The 26,665-nt window shown below is 35.9% G+C and overlaps 1 long non-coding RNA gene across 1 annotated transcript; it reads right to left on the reverse strand.

Annotated features, from left to right (window-relative positions):
- Positions 1-8,268: 8,268 nt before the first annotated feature.
- LOC117343917 lies at positions 8,269-14,752 on the reverse strand. Its single transcript, XR_004536100.1, has 3 exons — positions 14,546-14,752; positions 12,987-13,078; positions 8,269-9,345 (listed from the first exon to the last, which is right to left on the reverse strand). It is a non-coding gene; the product is annotated as an uncharacterized LOC117343917 (long non-coding RNA).
- Between the last annotated feature and the right edge of the window lie 11,913 nt (positions 14,753-26,665).

Consider the following 26,665-nt stretch of genomic DNA (forward strand, 5'->3'; position numbering starts at 1 on the left):
CAACAGCTGACAGCATTGATAGAGTTTAGCTATGAAAGTTGAATGTGCAGTGGGAGGAAGTGGAATTCGCCAAAAAAACAGGTGTAAACATGTTCTTTGATTGCATGGAAACAGCATTACAGTTTATAGTAGCTACAACAGCACCGGTGTCAGGGATATGACCAATGAGAGAAGTGACCGTGGCCGAGGGAGTTAGACGAGCTTCAGTGACAACGTTGCTTGTGACGGGTACCATGGCTGTTTCAAGTTTAGGATGCGTTAGACACGATAATGCACCACTTGATGCTTTCTTTTGTGAAGAAGAAACTGTTCTATTGTACGACCGGAGAGAAGCCTCGTTCTTATGATTTGACATAAACATGATATGTCGGGTTTCAAAATTTTTGTCATTCAAACACTGGATGGCGGTGGCGCGCAAACAATGTGGTGTGTAATGATTTTCCACTCTGGCCCCGGAACAAATATCTGTCAACATATGTGTTTATTAAATCTTGTTTTATTTCCATTTTCGTGATTGTTAACCATTCTTACCTTTACTTTCGTTTTACATTTTAAGATTTGTTTTCTGGTCTCGTACTCTATCCGATAGCATGATGAGCAATGATAAGATGCCATTTGTTTACATTGGTTGCAAGTAGTTCCGGGGGATCCGGTCGCGTATGAATAACACCCAAATGCACGATTTGGGTGTCAGTTATGCATAGAATGGTGTCACGCTTTGGGTGTCAGTTATACTCTATTAGACTGCAAATTTGTTTAATTTGTTCATATCATGGCTTTGCCATCCAAATGTAAATATATGGTTATATTTACATTTGGATGGCAAAGCCATGATATAAACAAACTAAACAATTTTGCAGTCTAATAGAGTATAACTGACACCCAAAGCGTGACACCATTCTATGCATAACTGACACCCAAATCGTGCATTCGGGTGTTATTCATACGCGACCGGATGTACGGACGGGATCCCCCGTAACTACTTGCAACCAATGTAAACAAATGGCATCTTATCATTGCTCATCATGCTATCGGATAGAGTACGAGACCAGAAAACAAATCTTAAAATGTAAAACGAAAATAAAGGTAAGAATGGTTAACAATCACGAAAATGGAAATAAAACAAGATTTAATAAACACATATGTTGACACATATTTGTTCCGAGGCCAGAGTGGAAAATCATTACACACCACATTGTTTGCGCGCCACCGCCATCCAGTGTTTGAATGACAAAAATTTTGAAACCCGACACATCATGTTTATGTCAAATCATAAGAACGAGGCTTCTCTCCGGTCGTACAATAGAACAGTTTCTTCTTCACAAAAGAAAGCATCAAGTGGTGCATTATCGTGTCTAACGCATCCTAAATTTGAAACAGCCATGGTACCCGTCACAAGCAACGTTGTCGCTGAAGCTCGTCTAACTCCCTCGGCCATTGTCACTTCTCTCATTGGTCGTATCCCTGACACCGGTGCTGTTGTAGCTACTATAAACTGTAATCAGGTTTCCATGCAATCAAAGAACATGTTTACATCTGGTTTTTTGACGAATTCCACTTTCTCCCACTGCACATTCAACTTTCATAGCTAAACTCTGTCAATGCTGTCAGCCGTTGCGTTCGCGTGGTGACGGGTGAAATTTCCATCCGCATAATTGTTCCGGATGGTAAATTAAAAAGAAAAAATCCGAAATCGTTAACAAACTGAATAATCCATCCGTATATTCTGAAATACTGACTACCAATATTATTGATATTGTTATTAAAATATCTGATGATGTTTTCAGTATTTTTTTAATTATTTCCACGCACTATTTTTTTTTATTTTTTTTGCCAATCAGCACGTGAATCACAATAGGCTGTTCAATTTCTTGACCTCTGACAATGGAAACGTCGGTAAAAGTCAGATTTCAAATTATAATGAAAAATAAAGTTGAAATCGAAAAGAAACTAATATAGAAAACGTAAATATAAGCAATAAACTGTCTTTTTATGGATTATATGGTCTATATAGATGCCAGAGCTTTGCAGACAATCATTTCATAATGCGCATTATGAAGATTGTCTGCAAAGCTCTGGCATCTATATAGACCATATAATCCATAAAAAGACAGTTTAATGCTTAAATAAATATATGGTACAGTATATCTAGTATATACAATTGTAATTGTATAGTTATCTATATGGTATATATATGGTACAGTGTATCTAGTATATACTATTGTATTTATATGGTTTGTAACATTGACCTCTTAAAACTTTTAAACACACACGAGTGTATTCACGGAGCATGTTGATCATAAGAGGCGACTAAAAGTGGGCCTTGCAGAATCGGGTTTCAAGTTTTCAAGTTTTATTCAAAACTTTGGAATCGGTGATTTCCAACATGTTTTCTGTTAAGGTGATATTAAAGTTAGCTCAGCTGCTCCTATTCAAAGCAATTAAAAACAAAAATCCAAATGTAACAACGACATCCCTCCGTATATTCTGACATCCTTTGACAATATCTCATTTGTTTTTAAATATCTCGATTTTTCATTTTTTTTCATTTTTCCGCACTATTGTTTTTATTTTTTTACCATCCACAGTCGTTGACATCTGCTGTTCATTTCTTGACCTCTGAATGGAAAGTCGTCTAACGTCCATTTCAATTATCATACAAATAAAGTGAAATCGAAGAAACTAATTAAGAACATAGCACAACTGTCTTTTAATGGATTATGGTCTCATTAGATGCCACTTTTGAACACAATTCCATAATGCGCATTTGAACATTGTCCCAAAGCTCTGGCATCTTTAGACCATTATCCAAAAAAGACGTTTAAGCTTAAATCAATCATGGTACCGTTACTAGTATCATACCATTGTATTGTGTTCATATGGATACATCTATGGTCTTTGACATGTATCTAGTATTCTTTGTTTCCTGGTTTGTACATTGATTGTTTCTTTCTTTCCTGAGCTATAAGCTTAGTTTTGTTTTGCTTTCTATTGGTTTCGTCTTAGACGTTCGTCCTCACGTCCTTTTGACACTCGTCCTCCCCTCCTTTTGACACTAGTCCTCCCCTCCTTTTGACACTCGTCCTCAATTCCTTTTGACACTCGTCCTCCCCTTCTTTCGACACTCGTCCTCCCTCCTGTTGATACTCGTCCTCACGTCCATTTGACACTCGTCCCCACGTCCGTTTGACACTCGTCCTCACGTCCTAGACACACCGTCTTCTCGTCCCTTTGACATTCGTCCTTACGCCCTTTCGACACTCGTCCTCCCCTCCATTTCACACTCGTCCTCCCCTCCTTTTGACACTCGCCTTCACGTCCTTTTGACACTCGTCCTCCCCTCCTTTGACACTCGTCCTCACATCTTTTTAACACTCGCCCTCACGTACTTTCGACATTCGTCCTCACGTCCTAGACACTCGTCCTCTTGTTCTTTTGACACTCGTCCTCCCCTCCTTTTGACACTCGTCCTCGCATCCTTTAGACATCCGTCCTCGCGTCCTTTTGATACTCGTCCTCGCATCCTTTTGACACTCGTCCTTGCGTCCTTTTGACACTCGTCCTCACGTCTCTTTGACAGTCGTCCTCCCCTCTTTTGACACTCGTCCTCACGTCCTTTTGACACTCGTCCTCCCCTCTTTTTGACACTCGTCCTCGCATCCTTTTGACACTCGTCCTCGAGTCCTTCTTTCGACACTCCTCCTCTTGTTCTTTTGACACTCGTCCTCCCCTCCTTTTGACCCTCGTCATCGCGTCCTTTTGACACTCATCTATTTCTCTTGTTTCAAAGTCAAATCAGTTCGATTTGTATACATTTCAATAAATTCATTTGGTATGAAGTTCAATCAGTTTGTTTTGTATCAAGTTCAATCAGTTGGTTTTGTATAAGTTCAATCAATTCGTTTTCCATGAAAATTCAATAAGTTGGTTTTCTTGCAGAATCGGGTTTCAAGTTTTCAAGTTTTATTCAAAACTTTCCAATCGGTGATTTCCAACATGTCTTCTGTTAAGGTGATATTAAAGTTAGCTCAGCTGCTCCTATTCAAAGCTTTTGATTTTTTCTTTCTTTCCTGAGCTATTAGCTTAGTTTTGTTTTGCTTTCTATTGGTTTCGTCCTAGACGTTCGTCCTCACGTCCTTTTGACACTCGTCCTCCCCTCCTTTTGACACTCGCCTTCCCCCTCCTTTTGACACTCGTCCTCACATCTTTTTAACACTCGTCCTCGCGTCCTTTTGACACTTGTCCTCACATCTTTTTAACACTCGTCCTCACGTACTTTCGACATTCGTCCTCACGTCCTAGACACTCGTCCTCTTGTTCTTTTGACACTCGTCCTCCCCTCCTTTTGACACTCGTCCTCCCCTCTTTTTGACACTCGTCCTCACGTCCTTTTGACACTCGTCCTCTTGTTCTTTTGACACTTGTCCTCCCCTCTTATGACACTCGACCTCGCGTCCTTCTTTCGACACTCGTCATCACGTCCTTTTGACACTTGTCCTCCCCTCTTTTTGACACTCGTCCTCACGTCCTTTTGACACTCGTCCTCTTGTTCTTTTGACACTCGTCCTCCCCTCCTTATGACACTCGTCCTCGCATCCTTTTGACACTCGTCCTCGAGTCCTTCTTTCGACACTCGTCCTCTTGTTCTTTTGACACTCGTCCTTCCCCTCCTTTTGACCCTCGTCATCGCGTCCTTTTGACACTCATCTATTTCTCTTGTTTCAAAGTCAAATCAGTTCGATTTGTATACATTTCAATAAATTCATTTGGTATGAAGTTCAATCAGTTTGTTTTGTATCAAGTTCAATCAGTTGGTTTTGTATAAGTTCAATCAATTCGTTTTCCATGAAAATTCAATAAGTTGGTTTTCTTGCAGAATCGGGTTTCAAGTTTTCAAGTTTTATTCAAAACTTTGGAATCGGTGATTTCCAACATGTCTTCTGTTAAGGTGATATTAAAGTTAGCTCAGCTGCTCCTATTCAAAGCTTTTGATTTTTTCTTTCTTTCCTGAGCTATTAGCTTAGTTTTGTTTTGCTTTCTATTGGTTTCGTCCTAGACGTTCGTCCTCACGTCCTTTTGACACTCGTCCTCCCCTCCTTTTGACACTAGTCCTCGCGTCTTTTTGACACTCGTCCTCACGTCCTAGACACTCGTCCTCCCCTCCTTTTGACACTCGTCCTCCCCTTCTTTCGACACTCGTCCTCCCTCCTGTTGATACTCGTCCTCACGTCCATTTGACACTCGTCCTCACGTCCTTTTGACACTCGTCCTCACGTCCTAGACACCCGTCCTCTCGTCCCTTTGACCTTCGTCCTTACGCCTTTTCGACATTCGTCCTCCCCTCCATTTCACACTCGTCCTCCCCTCCTTTTGACACTCGCCTTCATGTCCTTTTGACACTCGTCCTCCCCTCCTTTTGACACTCGTCCTCCCCTCCTTTTGACACTCGTCTTACCCCTCCTTTTGACACTCGTCCTCACGTCCTTTTGACACTCGTCTTCACGTCCTTTCGACACTCGTCCTCCCCTCCTTTTGACACTCGTCCTCCCCTCATTTTGACACCTGTCCTCACGTCCTTTCGACATTCGTCCTCACGTCCTTTTGACCCTCGTCCTCGCGTCCTTTTGACATTCGTCCTCACATCTTTTTAACACTCGTCCTCACGTACTTTCGACATTCGTCCTCACGTCCTAGACACTCGTCCTCTTGTTCTTTTGACACTCGTCCTCCCCTCCTTTTGACACTCGTCCTCGCATCCTTTAGACATCCGTCCTCGCGTCCTTTTGATACTCGTCCTTGCATCCTTTTGACACTCGTCCTTGCGTCTTTTTGAAACTCGTCCTCCTCTCCTTTTGACACTCGTCCTCCCATCCTTTAGACATCCGTCCTCGCGTCCTTTTGATACTCGTCCTTGCATCCTTTTGACACTCGTCCTCACGTCCTTTTGACCCTCGTCCTCGCGTCCTTTTGACACTCGTCCTCACATCTTTTTAACACTCGTCCTCACGTACTTTCGACATTCGTCCTCACGTCCTAGACACTCGTCTTCTTGTTCTTTTGACACTCGTCCTCCCCTCCTTTTGACACTCGTCCTCGCATCCTTTAGACATCCGTCCTCGCGTCCTTTTGATACTCGTCCTTGCAGCCTTTTGACACTCGTCCTTGCGTCTTTTTGACACTCGTCCTTCCCCTCTTTTTGACACTCGTCATCACGTCTTTTTGACACTCGTCCTCCCCTCTTTTGACACTCGTCCTCCCCTCTTTTTGACACTCGTCCTCCCCATCCTTATGACACTCGTCCTCGCATCCTTTTGACACTCGTCCTCCCCTCCTTTTGACCCTCGTCATCGCGTCCTTTTGACACTCATCTATTTCTCTTGTTTCAAAGTCAAATCAGGTCGATTTGTATACATTTCAATAAATTCATTTTGTATGAAGTTCAATCAATTCGTTTTCCATGAAAATTCAATAATTTGGTTTTCTAAGTTCAATCGGTTGTTTTCTTATGACGTTGCATCAGTTCATTTTGTGTTCAGTTCAATCAGTTTAATTTTTATTGAGCTCAATCAGTTCGTTTTGTATTGAGCTCAATCAGTTTAATTCGTATTGAGTTCAATCAGTTCGTTTTGTATGAAGTTCAATCAGTTCGTTTTGTATGAAGTTCAATCAGTTCGTTTTGTATGATGTTTAATCAGTTCGTTTTGTATGAAGTTCAATCAGTTCGTTTTGTATGAAGTTCAATCAGTTTAATTTGTATTCAGTTCAATCAGTTCGTTTTATATGAAGTTCAATCAGTTTGTTTTGTATGAAATTCAATCAGTTCGTTTTGTATTCAGTTCAATCAGTTTAATTTGTATTCAGTTCAATCAGTTCGTTTTATATGAAGTTCAATCAGTTGTTTTTTTATGAAATTCAATCAGTTCGTTTTGTATTCAGTTCAATCAGTTTAATTTGTATTGAGTTCAATCAGTTCGGTTTGTATTGAGTTCAATCAGTTTGTTTTGTATACAGTTCAATCAGTTTGCGTTGTATGAAGTCCAATCAGGTGGTTTTGTATAAAGTTCAATCAGTTGTTTTTATCACATTCAATCAGTTCGTTTTGTATGAAGTTCAATCAGTTTGTTTTGTATACAGTTCAATCAGTTTGTTTTGTATGAAGTTTAATCAGCTCGTTTTGTATGAAATTCAATCAGTTCGTTTTGTATGAAGTTCAATCAGTTCGTTTTGTATGAAGTTCAATCAGTTTGTTTTGTATACAGTTCAATCAGTTTGTTTTGTATGAAGTCCAATCAGGTGGTTTTGTATAAAGTTCAATCAGTTCGTTTTGTATAAAGTTCAATCAGTTTGTTTTCTATGAAGTTCAATCAGTTTGTTTTGTATACAGTTCAATCAGTTTGTTTTGTATGAATTTCGATCAGTTTGTTTTGTATGAAGTTCAATCAGTTCGTTTTGTATGAAGTTCAATCAGTTCGGTTTGTATTGAGTTCAATCAGTTCGTTTTGTATGAAGTTCAATCAGTTTAATTTGTATTCAGTTCAATCAGTTCGGTTTGTATTGAGTTCAATCAGTTCGTTTTGTATGAAGTTCAATCAGTTTGTTTTGTATGAAGTTCAATCAGTTTGTTTTGTATGAAGTTTAATCAGCTCGTTTTGTATGAAATTCAATCAGTTTGTTTTGTATGACGTTCAATCAGTTCGTTTTGTATGAAGTTCAATCAGTTCGTTTTGTATGAAGTTCAATCAGTTCGTTTTGTATGAAGTCCAATCAGGTGGTTTTGTATGAAGTTCAATCAGGTGGTTTTGTATAAAGTTCAATCAGTTGTTTTTTATGACATTCAATCAGTTTGTTTTGTATGAAGTTCAATCAGTTCGTTTTGATATCTTATTGTGTCGATTTTGAACTTTGTGTGTTTTTGACAGGTGTTAGATACCTATTGATATGAAGCTTTAATGTTCCTATCAATGTACTAATACTTTACACAAGATACTAGCGAATGTGTAGGTGTTGTTATGGACTCTAATAGAGTGTCGGGAGTTCAGTGTGTAAACATCTTAACTCTGAGACTTCATACTTCGGTGTTAAACAGGTTGATGGCAATTTTGTCTTGGAAAAATCAAAAAGGTTTGCACACGTAGTAAAACATTCAGACGACGAATCAATCTTGTACGTTTGTGCAATCCCTTCTCGTCACTACAGTATATTGTACGATAGAGAAATATCTGGCAATTACCCAAGGACATTAGATTAAATGCAAAACAAACAACTACAATCACTCAACTATTTATTGATACAATGTTATGTACAAGAATATGAGTGACACAATGTTAGTTACATTAAATTTCCAAGTGAAAAATCAATATTCACATAGCACTATATTATTGCTTCTACCGAAATGTGTGCCCTTCAGCGAAAAGAATCACATAACGATTTAGACTTCTTAACCATCTTTATAATATTTTAGATTAAGAATTGAAGTTATATGACACATCGAAATAAAGACAAATATCCTTTGAAATATATTTAACTTTGGCAAAATATATTTTTGTGAAGTACCTTTAACAAAGATGCTGAGCTCGTAAGTTTGTTTTCGTCCCATTGGGCGTAATATTCAAAACAAATACCACATTTTGTTCTACGTTAAAGATACTAGAAATGACAAGCGGTAGAACGCGGATTGATGGTGGGTGTTTGATTAAAGACTGTTATGGGGTGCTTTATGGCGAAACTAAAGTTATGAAATAAATACTACAGGAAGCTTTATACAAAGGAGTCTACATTGAACTACATAAGTAAGAAATACTTATCAACGCGTCATTTGAAAGTGGTCTTATATAGCATACATGTTATATAATAATATGATAGCTATTAGACTATTACAATTGTTTTGTTATAAGCTTACGTTTTCTTTTGTGAAATATTACTCTGAGCTGAATGGGGTCAGTGTGCTTACACTGGATCTAAAATGTTTTCTGAACATCCAAAATCTTGAAATGAATGGTTTCCAGATTAGAGTAAACCTTCTCATACATTTATGACAGTATTAAAACATCATCTTTGGATGGACAATGATTGAACGACGTATTTTTGCCCGTACATACAAAATAATGATTACATGGAAGTAGATGAACATGAATAATATGTTTGTGCCTTTGTCTTCAAACCAACTCCAAAGTCATTTTCGAAAGTAGATTGGAATTTCAGCAATCCGATAATTCCGCTAAATGTAATCCAAATTGTCCAGCATTAACCACTGCATCAGGCCCGGGAGTGGACTACGTCTGCTTCCAAACGTTCCTCTGTTCCTGTTGTTGTTGTTGTTGTTGTTCATCAAGAAGTACCACGCAGCTGCAAAACATAGACATGAACCAGAATTTAGATATTTTTGATTAGTTAAATGTTTTCCCAAAACCTATCTCACTCACTGTTTTGGTAGATTGATAAAGTTGTTTTCGCAGTTTGACCAAAAGTTTTAAGTCGATTGATTTTTTTTTTTTTTTTTTTTTTTTGCGAACGTTATGGAATTCACAACAATATATTCTATATATTTATTATTTTCAGTATATATTTATTTATCGCAATTGTAACATATTCTCGAAAACAGTGGAAACAAAAGCTCTTTTACAGTAATAATAAAAACTCATCGAGAACAGACCCAGGAAGAAATGATTTGTTTAAGTACGTGTAAGTACCACAGTAAGTATGCGTAATTGACATCAGTTAAACTTAACAAGTCTTATTGAATGTTGAAATTTCGTTCATTTGTCAAATGGATTATTTCAATGAAAATTCTATATTATTCATGATAGAGGGTGACCCGGTTGGCAAACCATCATAACTTGAAACAAAAAATACATTAACTGACATAAGAAACAATGTAATAAGCAACGTCCGCACAAACATATAAACATATGTTTATAACCTTTCAACAGTTCTCCAATATAATGACGGACAATGGACCTCGTCGTCACCTATGCCGATAACGATAGTAACATCACATATTCTTGTAAAGCAAAACATCTATAGGTATATCAGACATATAGTTCTTGTTCATTCAGATGTTTCCCAAGATTTATAGGGTATTTCTGTAAGATGAACACAGAGAACGCCTATTATAATTAGGTTGTTTTCTTCTACAGAGGTGAGTTATATGTTGACAAATAATAATGTAAACAACGTGATTGACGATGAGGTCACGTGACTTACGTTATTGTTACCAACTACAAAAACGGACAGATTGATGACTTCTCTTGACAGATATATCAGCGCTCAATACTGCAGGCGTCTTGTGTCCGAATTATGTCCACTCCGTAAACAATGACACACAGGGCGGCAGAAATATGATATACCACCAAAGTGTTAGAACAGGTTTAGTATATAATTATGTTTCCTAGGTTTAAATATCTTGTAACAGTACCTTCACTAGAATAATTAATGTGGAGGAGAGTTCCTAAGTTATACGATTTTTTCTCTCAAGATTTCTATTTCGACAATCAGATGTGTTTAAATCAGGACAAACATCCCTGCTTGTGACAGAATCAGTAAAAAGAGTAAATGAATCTAAGATACGAAGGTTGTCTGAAAATATATACACTTTTTTCTTATAGTACTCAATTAATCTGGTAACGTCTATACTGACACCACTTAATAATATAAAAAGTAGGCAATGACGTGACGGCATGAATAGTCTCCATTTAATTACCGGTAAGACCTCCACATTTTCAATTTAAACCCGTCAAAATGTAAGTTTTCGAAGATTCGTTCCATACACTTTCATATAAAATGAGAATTCGTTTAAGATCATATATATCTGTAATTAAGAATGATTATGAAATATTTTAAAGTATAATTTTAAATTTCATTCTCTAAGAAATAATCTTTTGATAGGAACGTAAGAAGAAAAAAGTAGCCGTTTTGGTATAATTTCCTCTAAACATGTATTCCAATTTCGCCGTTTTCTCACTAAGATATACAAACTCAACCAACACACGTACAACTTAACTCCATAGTTAATTAAATAATTAATACCGTTAGATTAAACAGATGAATGATTTTATGACATATTTACAAATAAACAATGTATATATTTACAAATAAAAAATGTATATATTTACAAATAAACAATGTATATATTTACAAATAAACAATGTACATATTTTAATTCATCTGTGTCTTCATCCGATTGCGTTTTCACTTCGAATTTTATTTTACTGGGGCTTAAAATGATATTCCAATTCCGTCGATTGCCGAGTTAAATTTCGGCTTTGTTTATCTTACAGGTATTTACAGTTTTTATTTGTTTTTATTATAGAGCTACTATCACCTTCAGTGATATAACCTATTATCTGTCGGTATACGGAGCGCCCCAAGGTGAAGTCTTGTTTGAGCACTAGTACTAATGTGGTGAACAAAACCTGAAGCAAGTTATTCAGACACGTGATAAGTTGGCTTAATTACGTTTTAAATCAATAAGCATTATAATACAGATTTTTTTTTATGGTACGTGTGGACTTTTTCTTGTCCGACAACTTACCAGTGAAGAGATTTGTAATGCTCACTTTCATAAAAAAAACTCCCTTACACTAGGATGATTAATTTCTGTTCTTATTCTCTCTTATATCATGTTTCACTCAAAACAGCATAACAATGTATACCAATTAGTATAAACATGACGGTTTTTTTTCACTATATTAGCATAACATTTTCTAGACAACGGTACTCACATATCTTTTTCTTCTCTCACAGCGGGGAAAAAAACGACTTGAACTCCATGTTGACCTAAGTGAACTTAATTTTCAATACAAACTTTAAAATAACACATTTTTGATTATCTCTAACCAAAGTGGTCCTCTATGAATAGATTTTGTACTTAAAAACAAAAACAAACAAAAAATAAACGTTTCTTTTTATAACATTATAGATGCAAAAATGCTTTAAAAAAGTAGTAAATTTTGATTGCTGCTATTTTGGGTGACGATCATAGACCCATTGCTTGACTGAAAGAGCAACAAAAACGAATTTGTTATAATGCATGAATAAAAATGTCCCTGGCGTTTCCCTATAGAGTTGTATTTATCACATAAAGACATGTGTCGTATCCTTGTTTACTACGCATCAACTATATAGTAACTGTACGACATTTACACACTCTGGCGTTGGGTTCCTGTCAAGCTAGATAATTAAGTGGACAAATCAGCAGAAAGACCTCCAACATGGCGGTGAATTGTCTTTATCCACCCGAGCATGAAAGAGTTCCCTGGTCAGCGACTCCGACAGTGATGGAGTAAGGAAGAATTCACACCACCGCCGACAACGACATAGCCTCCTATCACTTCAGTGAACTGTTTCGCGCCTTTAGACAAACTAAGACTACAGATATAACTGCGCCCATTAAAATAGTTCCACGGAACGAAGTCTTTAATACCATTGTTATGATGCATACGTTAACTAGACTGTTGAAGTAAATTCATTCCTAAATAACATATCTTTTGTCGAATAAACGTTTGTGTTATTTTCGTTAATAAGAGAGTAATAGCAGTGTATCATCGTAAAAAATGATAAACTTTTACAAATATTTTTGACCTTTGAAAATTAGCAAAATGTTATTTGTAGTCATTGAATTAATGATTTGATGGACACAATGTATCGCCATATTGATAAATCAACTGCCGTCCACTTTTATAGTAGATCGCGCGGATACCTGACTCGAGTTTTCATTAACCCCATCGTCATCACAAATATTAAAGCTACATTTGTGTGGGAAAACCTGTTAAATATGAATCCTGAATATTCGAACAATTCATGTAATTCACCATAGTAACCTACTCGGCTATCTCAGGCAGCATCCGGAGGTGATGTGCACTATTTCAATGTTCTGGACAATTAAACAAAAAGATAATATCCCAAAGGTTGTCAGATAAGACAGGTTTTGACGTACATATATTAAAACCATGTACACCAATAAGCGGAGTTTTGATAAGCACACCTACCTAAATTGTCAGACTGCGCCATGGTCACGGCCAGAAACGAGAACACCAGAAAAACCACGATGAGGACCCGGAGCGTCGACATTTTGTTAGATCTGAAATTAAGAAATAAATCACACAAATGCACATAACAGTAATTAATCAAATCTTAAGTTAAATGAATGGCACAAATATACTTTACAACGATTTAAAATCTGGACTGTTGTGATCATAGTGATGCAGTTTGGTTGACAATGTTGGATTTCATTCTCCAAACATTCGTAGTCAAGATGAGCATGCCTGTTTGACAGACACCAACAGAAGTAGACAACATATAAAGAAGGAAGATAGGAAAGTAAATAACGACGAAAATCCCGTATTATGTTGGAATTGGACACAGCAGATCAATGTTGACCAAGAAGGATGTTTCCAATTTTTCAATGGCCAAACTTTACGTTGTCTACTGCAATCAACATGCAGTGAAATATATGTCATAATACTTAAGAAATTTACCGTTTTTCGAAATGGTGTTCCCCGAGGTATCATGATTATATAACGTTAGTCACTCGATTCAAATCCATGAATCAAAGCTGGATGGTGACTTTCATGCAAACTCCTTAGAAGGCATACAACTACCGTTTGAATTAAGAACAGTATTTTAGGTCCATTTAAGGAAAGGACTTTTTATGTATATTTTTGCGTTTTAACTGAAGTTTAAATAGAGAAAGATCTAACAGGTCAATTTACGCGGCTTTCACTAAAGTTTTAATCAAGAACAATCATGTATTATGTAAATTGTGAATGTTTTGTATTAACTATATTTTCATTCCATTCTTACAAATATGGGGAATGTTCCTTTGAAAAAGACAGCCTTTACAGTATAAAAGCTATTACCGTCTTTTTCACATTAAAGTGTATATGTATGTTTGTTCTCAAAGATAATTATTTTCATGTTCATTATGTAGATCTAATGTAAAGCAAATACAGAGTTCAAAAGAGTTTGGGTAACATCATATGCAACAGTTTAAAAAAGACGTATTTGAATTTAGCATCATGACTGTCAATTTGTAATGTACAGTATGAAAAGGTCGTAGCAGATAAGAGCATGAATCCAAATGATTTAAACAATCGAAAAATTCAACAGTTTTTTTGTCTATGAAATTAAAAACAAACAGTCATTTGATTTGTACTGATATTTTTGTAATTTAGTACGAACAACGTATTGAATTGCAAATCACAGAAGCTACAGAGAATTCAGTATTAACAAATCAACAGCATTTCCCTATTAATTACAACATTGCTTAAATGTAAAAATTTATGATCATAAAGAAACTTAAAGAAATTAGGCAAACTACTTAAATGAAAATAAAATAACTTTATCTTAAAAGATTCCTTTTTTATTAATTTTAAAAACTGTATTTGTGAAATGATTCAACTTAAAATGATAAAAAAAATGAATTTGAAGAAAAACCATCTGTACATGCAAAAGATATAAATTTTCTAAAAATCATGTTATTATGGAAATGTGAAATAATTTTGAAATAAATTATAATGAATAAGTCAAAATGCACAGAAATACTTACGCAAAGGATAACTTGAAATATGAATGTAGAAAAAGAGTCCCGGATTGAACAATCGATATCAGATGCTGGGGAAAGATTCAGCTAGGGTGTCGCAAGTCATTTATATACCTGTCTCTAGAGCCGCTACACCTCATTTGCATACATCATCGTTGTGACCTGCCTAAGGCCAACTGCTCACCTGTGGCCCTATATCTTAGGTCAGTGCCGAAATGACCTTGTTCGTTGTCGTTAGGAAAGTTAATCACAGAGACATGCGTCCATTGTGTGAAGCACACGATTTTTCCTATTTTTTGTCGTGATAACTATCGCACCAGGTTCCACGACAAACCACTAAATACGTGACGCGGGGGATTAAGCGTATTTGGAAGGTTGCCAAAATACTACGTTTAAAGTATTTCGAATTCCAAGCATTGTAGGAATTTTGGCAGCGGAAAAAAAATACAATTATTCTTTGTCAATATGATGTGACATTATGTGCTACGAAAAATACAAATATTCATATCATTAATGGGTGTAAAATAAATAACCCGCGTTCCAAGTGTCCATCAATTTACAGTGGCCGACGTTTCACCCTCTTCTGTCACTTTATCAAACAAAGTGTTCCCCTTAAAGAATCTGTAGCATTTAAAATGTCAGGTATGGTAACTAATTTTCATTTTCTTTCATACATACATTTCACCAAGCACAAAGACTACAAAAGGAAAGATTTTATGTTCTTTCGATGTACAAAATTCCAGGGCATCTAATTAAGTTTGCTTGGTTTCAAAACACAATGGAACATCACTATAACGAACACTTTCGGTTTGAGTGAAAGTGGTCTTAGAGTCACTGTTAACGCTGCTGTTGTCAACATTGACTCCTGACCATAAAGAAGCGAACCTCTTTATGATACAAGTGGAGTAAATGTTTGTACTACACCCGAAACACTTGAATTGTATTTTTAAATGACCATTGCTTTTAACATATGATTAAACTTCAATAAAAACAACAACAAAATTGTTAAATAAATATTTTGGAAATTAATTGAAAAACAAATACAAAATTAGTAATGTCAAAAATGTCAAGAATAGTTATAAATACACATTTATTTCTTTTATCAATAATACAGTCATTAAATAGCCATTCAGTGTTAAACACAATTTATATTGTGTTCACGTTTCATTACTGTACTGACTGCAGTACAGACATTTTGTGTGAGCATTTCGGGTTGAAAGTAAGAATCGGACTGATGGGCTTTAGCAACGTTGATATTTGTTTTTATTGCATTTTTGCAAGTGAAATATACAAATATATCAAACTAATAAAACTTTTATTTTCACTGCAGCTATGAGCAGTGAAAATATAAGTTTTTGCAGTGAAAATATAAGTTTTTCGTTTTGACAAATAATAGCATACCTTTGTATTCACCTCATTGAAACTGGCCCATTTTTCAATCGAAGCGAAGATAGATGAATTGGTTATTTTACTGTTTTTCTGAAATTTTCAGACTAGTTTTTGACAAAACACTCACTTGGCGTTAGCAATTCGTGAACAGATTCTCCGATGACAGCAGAAAACGCTTAAATTGCGTTGATCAGTCCTTCCAAAACAATAACAGGGTGTCACTGTAAAGTACACGGTTAATATGATATTAGGACTAACAATAACAGGGTGTCACTGTAAAGTACACGGTTAATAGAATATTAGGACTTATATTAACAAGGTGTCACTTTAAAGTACATGGTTAATAGGATATTAGGACTAACAATAACAGGGTGTCACTGTAAAGTACACGGTTAATAGAATATTAGGACTTATATTAACAAGGTGTCACTGTAAAGTACACGGTTAATAGAATATTAGGACTTATATTAACAAGGTGTCACTTTAAAGTACATGGTTAATAGGATGTTAGGAATAAGGTTTCATTAAGGTTAAGGTTTAACTGATTCCTACGGCCGCCGACAGCCGGAGTTGTAACAAAACATGCCACATCAAACTGGAGGATACTTATATATCTTAACAGATATATTGTTATCAAACCACAGTTGTCTTTTTGTGAACGTGACATTACTATGATTTGATCTAGATGCACATGATGGTTGAAAATCAGACAAAACTCCTGTAAATACACGTTGGTTTATCACAACCAGTACTTGCTCTTCTGGAATGTCTGGTCCTAATCTCCTTTTAGGTTTTCACGCGCCTCCGCGTAAATCTATATTTTGTCCTCATTATATCAGTTCAGGGTAGAAATTCTTTTTTTTTGTCTACCTGTCGACATTCTGTTGTTATTTTAGAGCTGTAAACATTTCAATGTTTTATTGATGAAATTACAAAACAACACAAATAAAGATACATATAAGATAAGACTTTGGACCATAGTTTTAGTGTGAAAAATAAGGTTATAAAATAGTAACGAAATGATTGAATATCGAATGAGCATGTCTGATAAAGTAGTATCAATACAACGACAGCCTACATCTGATATATCATAGTATACGTCACACCCACACCAAAATATATCGACATCAAAGCAGACCCTACATGGCCTCGCATCATTGAATACTTCATAGTTCAGTGACCACGTGGCTTTGTTTACATAGTACACTGTTGAAAAATACATTTCGTTTGGAGGAAAGTAACGTCACCTCAAGGCCATCAGCTGTCTTCATTCATGAGTTTTTTATACTAATCTATCAACTACCATGTAAATATACACATAAACAATTGCAATCACTAATAAAAAATGTTGTTGGTGTCAATAATTTATTTATTTAGTTTTAATGAGGTTTAAAACTGTCTAACAATATAATTAAAACTAATTCTTCCAAAATGGGTGGTTGTTATTCAACTCCTAAGGAATTAAATATTCATTACAACTGTAATGCCAGTGATAGATTTACGATTACAATTTACACAAATTGCGTTATATATGTATGCATGATGTGTTAACCTGTACTTCAGCTGTTCCGTATCCTTTTAGCGATCCCAACTGCGGGAATTGCAATTGCTTTGAAAGGATTACGACTTGACTCTTCAGGTCATATCCGGTAAATTGTGTTTTTCGGCAACAAGCACAACAAAAGATGACAACAGGTGAGAAACAATGATCAAACTTTATACTACTTTCAGTGCGCTTCGTGTCAAATTGATCACAAGTGTCTAAAAGTATCCATAAGTTTTTCTACGGGGAGAAGACAAACATACCTCAGATCTCTAAATGTCTTGGCTTATTAATATTTTTTACGTCTCGACATGTTTGACGATGCTACTGTTTATATCAGAAACTTCCAATCACATTTTTGGAGCAGTGATGTCCAACACCTACGTAAACGTTTATGTATAAAGTTTAAACCATTTCTTTTTACTCTGAGGCATTTAGGAATGACTTGTTAGTAAATTAAATGATGATATTGTATATTAAAATATAAAACCAGATATTTGAAGAAAGAGAGTGAGTCTTTGGATTTGGTCAGTCTTTAAAAAACAATATTAGACCGTTTACAACAGAATGTATTTACTGTCATTTTCCTCCTTAACGATTTTACTGATAGCCAAATGATTCAGGAAAAGTCTGTCGAAACACTTGAAGGTAATTATACTGGAAATGGCTCATTATTTGGTCTTGAACCTATCTTAATTTCAAAAATTGATCTTTAAATATTTTTACCAAATTAAGGGCTACACACATAAAAGATTTACTAGTCGACAGAAATGCTGACGAAAAAATAAAATAAACAGTTTTATTTCAATAATTATCACCGTTATAACTATATTTTTTTCGAATTATCAACCAGGAACTCGCCATTTTGTAGTCACTAAAAATGGACATTTCGCCCTCAATCGATATGAACAGATTTTGTCCATAAAATCACTCGTTCTTGCCTATTTTTTTTAAAGATAAACAATAAGAAGAACATTGGGAAATTGCGTATAACCGTTTTTTATACCACATTTTTATCTCGCGAGGAAGAAATGAGTGAAGATTTACAGCTGTTATGTTAATGGATATATTATGTTGATTTGATGCAGTCTGGAATCGTTTTAAAGGTAGAATATGCATTGTATAAGAGATAAGTCAGTTAAATATGTTTTCGATTCATCGACGTTGTTATGCTTTACAAGGAAAACATGTTTGTTTTTATGTGATATGACATGTAGACACGATATAGCGGAAGTAACGGAACATGACATACACACCAACAATCTGTCCTTGTTACCTTAGTTTGTAATTTCAACATTATGAACCCCGAGGGGTTATGCTGTGAAATATTATGGCATCATGTATATTGAATTAATTGTTTCCATGCCCATTTGTGTTAAATAGTAAAAAATACTCCACGGTGTCTGTCAAGATTGTCAATGACTGATGTCTGTCATCTTACGTGACTTGTCCTGTCAAAAACTGGGTAAAAAAGCATTCATTAAAATTCAGGTGATTGTTCGGGTAAAAATGGCCAAGACCAAATAATGAGCCATATGTTAATAGATACATCGAAATTTAATGTGACAAGAATTTTTAATTAATTGTGTCAATCGAATGCACCTGCAGGAGTTATCGCTCTTGTGAACTTTCAACCCACAATGTTTTGAATTGACTGAAACGGCATAGGAGGACGAGGACGTATGTACTGTAGCCTATTTTGCGGTATTGTGCCGCGTAAGTAGATTTAAATGACAATTTTAAACTATTATACTCTATCAAGTTCAAAAGTGAAATTAGATGGCATCGTAAAAGGTAGATTGTGTGTTAGTTACCAGTTGGCCAGACGATCAACTCCTTCAACAATTCCATTATGGCGATGATGACTCGGGCCTTAGTCCTGGCGATACTACTGACAGTGACATCGAAACGGTCTGGTATCTCTCTGTGTGAATCTTTATTGGCTAAGTACCATATGGTTACCAAAACTTGCTTTTCAATAGATATGGGCTTACGGCCCTACTCATGATAGACAGGCACTTTACCAGTGCCATGAATAAGATCTATTAAGATTTCAAAACAACTCCTGGTCATTCTGAAATGTGAATGAAACTCCTGTTCTTCATAATATTTGACAATAGTCTCTACATAAAAGGAATTCGGGTACGTTCGTTTCTTTTTGTACAAACCGTCGCTACTGTTTCTACAGTATCGTCTTCGTCCTCGTTGAAAAACGACAAAAACGTATAGGACGCTGACGCAATCATGGTCAAGTCCGCCATGTTGGATTTCGCGTACACAGAACGTGATTGGGACGTCATGTACCATTTAGCGAACCCGTTCCAAGTTGGCACAACCGGAACGTTCCGCTAAATGGGAACTGCTGTTAGTTTATACCACATGTGGAATAAAATTCTAAATACGTTTTGATTGGTTGACACAGTGACCTTTGACCGGGACTAATTCTTAATCACGTGGTTCAACGCGTTTTGATTAGCTAACGATTGAAGGTCGCTTCAGGAGGTCCCGAAAATGATAACCCACAAGAAATATTTCCCATTTGTTTTCTGTCATATTTTGAAAATTATATAGATTTCTATCAATTTATTGCTTTGAAAAATTATAAACTTGCTTATTATTTGTTATGATCTGTAATTAATTGTAAATATTTACAGTAGGTCATATCCTAACACCCCTATTTGAAAAGAAAACATGTTGATAAAACAGGTCAATTTATTCTCGAAATAGTTTCTATTGTTGTAGAATCAGGTCACACAAATTCTTGGTTGACGCATGTGGTATTTCTTTCACTCTCGTGAGGTTATTTTTCCAAGGTTACTAAAACCGATCGCTGAAGCTCGTGTTTCTGTAACTTTTGCAAAATAGCTAACTCGAGTGAAATAAATACCATATACAATGAACATTCGTTGTGTAACCTCTATTTATCTTATCAAAATCTTAAGTTATTCTAGAATCACTGTGAGGCAAGTTTGAAAAGCTTCATGTGTAAATGCAGTAAAGTATATATACATGTCGACATACAAGCGTCATATCGTCCGTGATGTGACTGTGATATAATATCTTAACGGTAATTAGCACATTTTTCTGAAACTTTTTTTTTCGCGTTTTTGTCACAGCGTCATCAAATTACACCGCAGAATGTCCAGACAATGTCTAAGCACATATCTTGACATGATCGGTATATTTAAGCCAATGACTATATTGATTTCTTTAGAAGCGCCAATCCTCGGGATCATTTGTAATAAAGTTTTTTTAACGCCTCTACTATATGAAACCTTGAACTGCAGTTGCTTGGTTGATAATTATGATATTAACAAGAGACACAAATTTAATGTTTGATTTATTATTTCTCTCAGTGGTATACATACATGTATACACAGTTATTAACACTTATAATGTTGATATTTTAGACAATCCCTTTGTTTAAAAAATAATCATTTCAGACATATATACAGTAGAAAGCGAGGTCACAATCAAACAGATACAACATCATATCGAACTTTTAGTGCTTCTGAATTGTTACAATTGCTATAATTTGACATTTTCAATCCTGTCATAAACTTAAGTAGAAACACATATAAACGTAGAAAATAAAGTATGCATTACTGGTCACAGAATTACTGATAAGGGTTATGTTACTTTGTTTTCAGGATTCGACTACAAAATGAATATGAATTATTATTTACAGGATAGGAAATAAAAGGGAAAGAGTACACTATAGTATAAACCGACAAGGTCAATGCCTACAGTAAAATGGAGATTTGTCATCAAGCCAAAAGGTATTTTCGTGAAAAAGGGATCGAAGACATCCATAAACCATTCTGAACACTGTTAATTCCTGCTTTTGATAAAGAACTGCAAACATTTGTAAAGTTATTTAAATATATAAAGAAATTTCGGGAGGTGTATAGAATACATTTCCAATCACACTCATAAAGGGGAAATGTGCACTTCGTCACCTCATGTGACACCTGCATTTATGTTTACGTAAAATCAAGGAATGTTTGTCGTTTACCTGTAAACAACTCTAGGTATTTTCATCTTAGTGTAGCCTTGAGTTCAATGACATCTTATGAAATATCATAATGACTTCAGGGTTTTACCTGGCAAAGAGAATCATCAATGGTATCTCTGCTTGCGAGAAAATGTATATCTGCGATTTTTTTTTTTTTTTTACACAATATTTGAGGCAAACCTGAATAGAAAATTGGTAGGAAGTTAGAAAACAAAAACTCATTACGATACGAAAGCAATGGTGATATAACCTGCATTAAAAAAAAATGGATACTTGTTTGAGAATTCAGATCATACTGAAATAAAATATACCATTGTGATATCTGTTATATTTCTTTGAAACAAGAAAAAAACATTCATAATAAAAAACAAATATTCTAACATCAAAATCAATCCAGCTACTTAATACAAACATATCAATGACGAAACGACTTGAAAAGGTACAAGTGATACAAAGCCAGGTGTTCTGGAAGTGTATGAGTTGTATCTTCTGTAATAGTGATGGTTTCCCCCAAGATCATTCAGGTTAATGACAGACAGTATTGCCACGCTGTCTAAAAATGCCAGAGGTGGCTTCAATGAAACAGGAAGGCATACATATGAACATTTTGTAAAACATTGTCGATTCTTTATGTCGCACTACAAATATACAAGTTTCTTAATACAGCAATAGCGACCACAGCACAGTCAGCATCTTAATTTTCTTAATTTTAATTTTGATTGATTCTGGACAAAGCACCATCAGGATGACCTTTACAAACGTAATGGCCACCCAGGATCCTATTTTACTTTCCTACATTGTACTGACAGGGGTGACATGTGTTAAGTCGCCAGGAGACGACCTACCGGACAGTCAACTAAAAATGGTATCAAAGGGATGACTCTGGTACACCGTGCCAAATGTTTTAACATGGCCAATGACTCTGTGAATGATGAGCCTGACATGTTTTAGTATTTGATGTCCCACTTGATAATCAAACAATCTGACATAGGTTTGCCACACCAGGTGGGTCACGGCTTGTTTTATTCTAGTAGGTTTTAAAGACAGTAGATCTTAAACAAGTAACTGAAACTGACCAGAATCAGTGATATGATCTGCCAACATTTGATTGGAGGAGAACTGGAGTCTTCGGCAGTATGCTTCAGAGAGGTACAAGTAACACTATAAATCGGCATGATTCCGGACATACCACAGCCTCCCAAAACACACATACGCACTCACCTCACACATACATATCGCACGCACGGGAAGTCGTGCTTTAATTACCTTAGCTGTTGATAGGACGTTAAACAATAATAAACCAAAATCACTTCTCCGCTTGTCACCAAATAATCCATAATAAAATTTATGTAACAGCACGTTTGGTGTTTGCGCTAAAGACTAACAGTTTTTATTATGTTTTTATGAAGACTAAAGTGTCCTGTGGTCAGTTTGTAAACAAGAAAAAGAAAAGAAAAAACGTCATTTTCAGTGACAATCAAAAGTAATGGTAAAATGTCTATTAGCCCCTAGGAACATAATTTATCATTTGCAAAAACACCCTAAGACATGTTTTCTGAATTAAGTACACTGTATCTATTTCATGATGATTAATCGTATATCTATGTTGGAAAACTGGAAGTGAATATGCATCATCTGCTAAAACGGAACTTGCACTAATCTGATAAAAAAGGGTCTCGATGGTAAAAACATCCTCATAATTATCTATAAAAAACTAGAACACAATCATGAATGAGTGATGTTGAAGAGGTAAAATAAAACAGAAAAACTGAGAGAAAAACGTGTAGCGTCAACACAGAAGTACAAAAACGTAACTCAAACCAATACAAAAGGACAGTCGACACACCTATAGATAGTGTAACACAATGTCTGGTAACGCAACATAGCATATACATCACCTGGTAATTTGGTAAAAACGTAACTCAAACCAATACAAAAGGACAGTCGACACACCTATAGATAGAACAAGTGAAACACAATGTCTGGCAGCGCAAAATAACATATACATCACCTGCTAATTTTGTAAATGTCCCCTTCCATGGACCATACTACCTTACAGATACCGCGTTAGAATTTTACCTGCTTTCCCATATTGCATCATTCGTAAGAGGCGACTAATTATGAGATCTAATCTTTGCTCTCCTTCATATAAACACTTTTACCATGCATCTATTATTTATTTATCTCTGCAGAATAAATCAAAAGTCCGTTATCTGACAACCATCCGTCAGCCATCTTGTTCCAGTGCATTGTAAAGGGCGTAACCCGTAATTTAGCTCGATCTTTCAAACGGCTGTTTATAGATAATAGAAATATGATTTATGAATTAAGATAGAAGTTATATAGCAGAACCAATATGACATTAAATAGCATATTTACACTTCCAGTCTGATGGATATGTTGTGACTTGTGCCCAATCCTTTTGCTCTTTTAACAACAAAATGTGTTTAAATTAAAATAAACCTTCAAAAATATAAACAGATGTGTTTTGACGTTAAGTAGGTTGAAAATGAAATGATTGACGTCATATCTTGGTTTCAGTTTGCACAAATTGTTTGGATGTGTTTGCACGTTCTTTTTATCACATTAAAACAATGAGAAAACGAATCTGCTGACAACCATTTGACCTGGTATTTGTCTGCGAAGGAAAAGCAATATTATATGTACAGCTGTATGACCTTGACCGATACTTTTGGAAACCTAAACAAACCCCACTCTACCTGATCACCTGGCGATAGACTACAGCTGTTCTCATAAACAATACACTATGGCAACTTTTTGAGCAGAGAAAATTGGCATCTAACCCAGTTTTATATCGAGATGCCCTTTCCGTCACATGATCATTCGTCTACCTGTCTGATATATTATGACTAAGATTGACAGACAGGAATCTACACTGCAGTACATTGCAGGATATTGTCAAGTTTCTATAGTCATCAACGCGCCGTAAATGTATCCTTCATACTTGGCAAGGTCGCCGGTGTGACCTATTTGTTCAAGTGCACCAGTCACTGACTATTCTATGAATTGTACTATATAATTGTTATTTCACGGAGCTAATAATTCGCGAACACTGCCAGCTACACAGTAACGAAAATTGATTAATGAACGAGTGAACACCTCAATACATGTATTTGTAATTTACAGTACAGTAGTTATTTTCGCCGCGGTGGCCGAGTGGTTAAGGTGTCCCGACACTTTAACACTAGCCCTCTACCCCCGCGGTGGCTGAGTGGTTAAGGTGTCCCGACACTTTAACACTAGCCCTCTACCCCCGCGGTGGTTGAGTGGTTAAGGTGTCCCGACACTTTATCACTAGCCCTCCACCACTGGGTTGCGAATTCGAAACCTACGTGGAGCAGTTGCCAGGTACTGACCGTAGGCCGGTGGTTTTCCTCCGGGTACTCCGGCTTTCCTCCACCTCCAAAACCTGGCACGTCCTTAATTGACCCTGGCTGTTAATATTACGTTAAACAAAAAACAGCAAAATTATTTTCGCGCAATATATAATGAGTTCGGCGAAATGGAATCCCTTCGAATATCACCAACTATACATTATATATTGTTTATGCTCTTATTTTTAAATTATTGTGTTTATTTAAGGAATATTTCTTGTTTCTTATCATGTACTGGTGTGAAAACTGCTATTTTTGATATCTTAAATGACATGTAAGTGTAAAAATGCAATTTAAACCCCAGTAAACGATTAAAAACACGAATAATTCCCTGTATTTGCCTTTTATCCTGTGGTTCTTAATTAATGTTATCAATAAATAAATGACATCGCTACACAGCTGATTCCAATTTGGCGGAAAAGGTTGTCAACTACAGGAATTAACAAATATAGTTCCACAGTAACATCGCTTTTTTCATTCGATTCCTGTAAGATATTTCAGTAATTTGATTTTTCATCGTTATGTTTTAGTTAATTCTACTAGATACCAGTCATATTTGGTTGGAAAAAAGTTAAAACAGAAACGCATATAGTCATCGCGCATTCACCCTAATTGCGCATGTGTGCAAATTGGTAAACGTTGTTTTCGTTAGTAAGGTTATGTAACGAACACACACCGGAAATGTTGATACTAAGCCTATAAAGTTCAGGTCGTCTACGAAGTATTTCAACTCATTGATTGTCGTATAAAGCATAATGTTTGTCGTGTTATTTTAGTAATTAGCAAATAGAATGTATATCACGATGAAGTGGAAAACGGTGCATCTGGTACTTCTAATATGTTATACACAAGAGTCGCACGGTGATTAACGTCGGTCACGTACATGGTAGGCCGTGGTTCATTTGAACATACAGTAGTTTAACCAGGTTGAAGTAAGGTGCAGTTGGTTCAAAGTAGGTTTGTAAATACTTTCCTCGTTGGCTCTAGTTGTCCGTAGTGTTAGCTGTAGTGTTAATCGTTGTGTCATGTTAGTGTACGGTCAAGATAGGGTCAGTTACGATCAACCACGTTCAAACTACGATCTTAGCATTTAAGCTGACCGTTGATATATTTCCTAGAATGAACAAACTGAGCTAAATTTTGTTTGCCCGGATAGAAGCATGCGAGGGGATCTTACTGGGGGACCCGGATAGGACCCACATGGTGTGGCACGTGACCCCAATACCTTTTTACTTCCGATCGGGGAATGTAACCCCGGTCGTCAAGATGAAACGTACAATTGTGATTGCATGATATATGCATTATATTTCAAACACTGTTCGAATTTCCACAATCACAAAGGTTCATGATATATATTCTTTGTGTGAATGATTGGGTAGAACCAGTCTTTTAAAATGATCATTTTTCGTGATTAATGATTAAGTTTAACTTCTGCTGAGGGAAGAATTCTGGTTGAAATAAGCTATTGGAACAGTCGCAACCCTTATCTACTGGTAAATGGACGTGACATTTTTTTATCATTTTTTTTCGACGATACATGTAAATCGCAAAAAAGGCCTTTGATAAATCATTCCTTAGGACACTACAAAAGTGCATTGTGCAATGAGCGTCATGGCCCGTCGTTTTGTATACATGCCTATTGTTTTATAAGTTATATCACCTTGTATATCAGATTGTTAACCAGATGGTGCCGATCATCAGACAGCTGACTGATGTTGTCATGTCCGTCTAAACCAGAGATGATTTATATCGGTGAAGGCGTTGTCGCCATAGTGGCGGTCAGT

This window comes from Pecten maximus, chromosome 15, assembly GCF_902652985.1.
Source record: "Pecten maximus chromosome 15, xPecMax1.1, whole genome shotgun sequence".
Lineage (NCBI taxonomy): Eukaryota > Metazoa > Mollusca > Bivalvia > Pectinida > Pectinidae > Pecten > Pecten maximus.